We start from the raw sequence: 3,540 nt of genomic DNA on the forward strand, positions 1-3,540 counted from the left end.
GCATGGAATAATTGTTCCTATCTGGACCACAACATTCTACTTTCGGTCCTCAGTAGCCTTCTTTTTCAAGTTTGTGACTGGGGCCCTGCATGCTCCTTAGGGGGCTGGCTGCAGGAGAGTCAGAAGCTATGCAGTGTATGATCGATACAGAAGACCACCAGGAAGCCACCCAACAGAAAGAAGGCAGTAGTACACCTTGCAGTAGCACGAGGCAATGGGACCTGGGCTCGAATACCAGCTTATATGAGGCTGCAGTAGGCTGGTGGTAAAGGCCCTGTTCCTGCACAGGCTCTGTGTGCTAGTGACCTTGGGTTTGTTTAAAGGAAAGACAGACATGCCAACTCACAAACTGATCACGAGAGATGCGATTTGTGAGAAGAATGAAGCCTTGCTTACGATCTTGCGATTCAACTCTCAAATGTCAGGATTTAAAAAATAATTTCCAGCCCTGGCACTAATGTGTTTCCAGTCAGACAGGAATTACCCCACTCTGAACAAAGGAATGCCGTTTCTCCGCCAGGCAGTTAATTTCAGAGTAGCTTGAAAGACAATGAAAATTCATTTATATATCAGAAACAAGGCCCTCCAGCTAACCGGGGGGGGGGGGGGAGGGGTGCAGGGGGCAAGAGACAGCGTGGCTACACCCCAGCAGGGAAGAGAAACTTCATCTGAGAGAGAATGAGCAGTTGAATAAACTGAAAAGGAAAAAAAAAACCTGACATTTGAGAGTTCTAAAAGTGAGGCTTAATTTTACTTAGAAATCCTGTCAGCTGCTCCAGGGGTGGCTGGGGCTCCAGCTGTCAGCCCTGGGTGACTGCTCCCCTGCCAGCCTGGGAAATGGGAGAGGGGACCCCACTACTGCCCCCCCCCCGCTCCTCCAGCCTGGGGAGGGTGAAGAACCTTAAGAGGAACAGAGCTGAGGCTGGGAGGGCTGCAGGGAGGCTGAAGTGAGGAGAGTGGGGGCTAATGGGATGAGTGGTGGGAGGGTGAACTGAGGCTGGTGGGGGTAAATGGAGTAGAGGGGCTGAACTGATGGGGTGAGGATGATGGAAGCTGGGGGGCTGAACTGAGGCGAGTTGAGTGAGGAGAGAACTGGTGGGAGACTGAGGGACAGGATTAATCACTGGGTAGGAGATGGGCAGATATGGGGGTGAGAGCTCCTGCAGCAGTGGTCAAAAATCACCTTATATAGTACCTGTGGAAGTGTGGGCAACACTATTGTCACATGCACACACCCTGGGGATGGGCAAGAGGAGTTCAACCATCAAGAGACTGACCTGAAAAACAATTGAATTTTTTTTTTTTAAGTCTTGATTTTTGGGCCTCTCTCATTTTGGGGGGTCTGACTCATGATTTGTGATCTCTTGAAGTTGTCAGTACTGGAAAGATGGAGCAGACATCACAGAGCATGGCAGGAAGAGTGCAAGCTGCAGGACGGAGGTGTTTGGAGGAGGCACTAGGCAGGCCATTCGCCTGGTTTTAAGCTGGGACAGTTCTGTTTTTCTAAGGTGTGCCCCCTGTCCCAGGTGTGATTTTGTCTGGCTTTGGATGGGGGATGCCATGTTGAAGAGTGCGCCACTCCAGACTCCACCCTCACCAGCATGACCTCACCACTCTTCACACTGATGTCCTCCTGGTGGCGCAGATCACACCAGCAGGCCTGGAGTCATGCTGGTGAGGGTGGGGATGTGTGAGTGTCTGCCTTAGGAGGCCAGAGGAAGTCAGTCTGTGTGTGCATGGCTGGAATAGCTTGGTAAATAGTAGTTGTAATAAAAAGCCAATTAGTTTAACAAGCATGGAGCCCTCCCCTGTTGTTACCTAGCACGGGGCACATAAAGCAAGTGGTGCCATGGTTTCTCCACCCCCTGCTGACTGTGCTAGATGCATGGGGTACTGGCTGAATCCCTCTTGGGGCTGGGGGGCAGGAGCAGAGGGGGGGCATGTTGCAGCCTTGTAAGGGCTCTTCATGTTGCAGAGTACACTCCCCCCACAGGTCCAGTGTGACTGGGTCTACCAGGCCTCTCCCAGAGCCTGTTGCTGCATGCAGCTCTTTCTCACCACCTGCAGGGCTCCAAGCCAATTCCTTCCCCACATCAACTGCCATTGTCAATACAAACCACCCACAGGCATGGAGCTTCTGAGTCTGTGTCATTGCACGATAATGCCTGCAGAAGGCAGTGCTGGCACAGGAGTAGGTCAGCCAGTGACACCTCAGCCTCAAGGTTTGCAAAAGAATAGGGGCACGTGCAAAGGGGTCCAGTTCAGCAGTTAAGACTCTGCTGCATTGGGGCCCCTGGCTGCTCTCAACTGGGGCTCACTGGCAGGAAATGGGGGTGGGAAGGGGACGGCTTGTGCTGCTGCTGTTCCTATTGCACCCACTGACGGAGAGAGCAGATGGGTCTGCAGGGCTGTCAGTGGCCAGGCTCCCAGCCAATGGGAGCTGTGTGGGCAGTGCTTGGGGCAGTGACACATGCAGAGCGGAGCTCCCTGGCTGCCCTTATGTATAGGAGCCAGAAGGGGCCATGCCATTACTTCTGGGAGCTGCATGGAGCAGCCCCCCACCCTGCTCCCCAGCTGGAGGCACTGCCACTGTTTCCAGGAGCTGCGTGAAGTGGCCCCCATCTCTGCTCCCTAGCTGGAGTGGGGCAAGTCACAGACCCCATGACCCAGTGGGAGCTTGAGGGCCAGATTAAAATGGCTGGTGGGCCATATGTGTCCCATGGGCCGTAGTTTGCCCACCCTGATATAGAAAGTGCCATTGGCTCTTTAAGAGCAGAATATTGTGTATGGCCTCAAGGTTTGTTTACACAGCTATCAGTGCTGACGGGAGGCAGGAGCTAGGTGGATGGAATAATTCTTCCATTCAACCAACACTGTCTACACTGGGGTTAGGTCAGCTCTACCACATTGCTCATGGATGTGGATTTTTCACTCTCCTGAGCAACGTAGCTGGGTCAACCAAGGGTATGTCTACACTTTCATTTTATAATGCTTTAACTTTAAAGCGTTAGTGTAGACAGGCTCCCAGCACTTGGCGCTAATGCCCTCGTGAAGCTCTCCCAGCGCTCAAGTGTGACCTCACTCGCATTTCAAAGCATTCCTGCGGCAGCGCTTTGAAGTTTCCAGTGTAGACATACCCTAATTTTTTAGTGTAGACCAGGCCTTAGGCAAAATTCTCCCTTAGCAAGGGTGTGCAGCACCGGATGTGTCCATTTGCTGAGTCTCCATCCTAGAGGTGAGTGGGTTAAGGTATACAGTTTGTGAAATGCTTTGCTCCTGTCAGCCTGAAAGGTGTGGTATAAATTTGATGTCCCAGCAATTTCCCAGCCTCTCAGCATGGGGTTAGTTGAACTAAACCCATAGAGCAGTGCCACCCAGAGAATCCTTTCTTGATTTCTTACATAATGTGCATGCATTGAACTGAGAATGTACCAGTGGCTGCCCTGGGTACAATGTCAGATCATCCTCAGCTCCTAGATTACAGTGATGAGCACTACAGAACAACATGAGAAAGAACAGGAATGACAGGATTGCCCAAAG

The sequence above is a fragment of the Gopherus flavomarginatus genome, chromosome 1, assembly GCF_025201925.1.
Source record: "Gopherus flavomarginatus isolate rGopFla2 chromosome 1, rGopFla2.mat.asm, whole genome shotgun sequence".
Lineage (NCBI taxonomy): Eukaryota > Metazoa > Chordata > Testudines > Testudinidae > Gopherus > Gopherus flavomarginatus.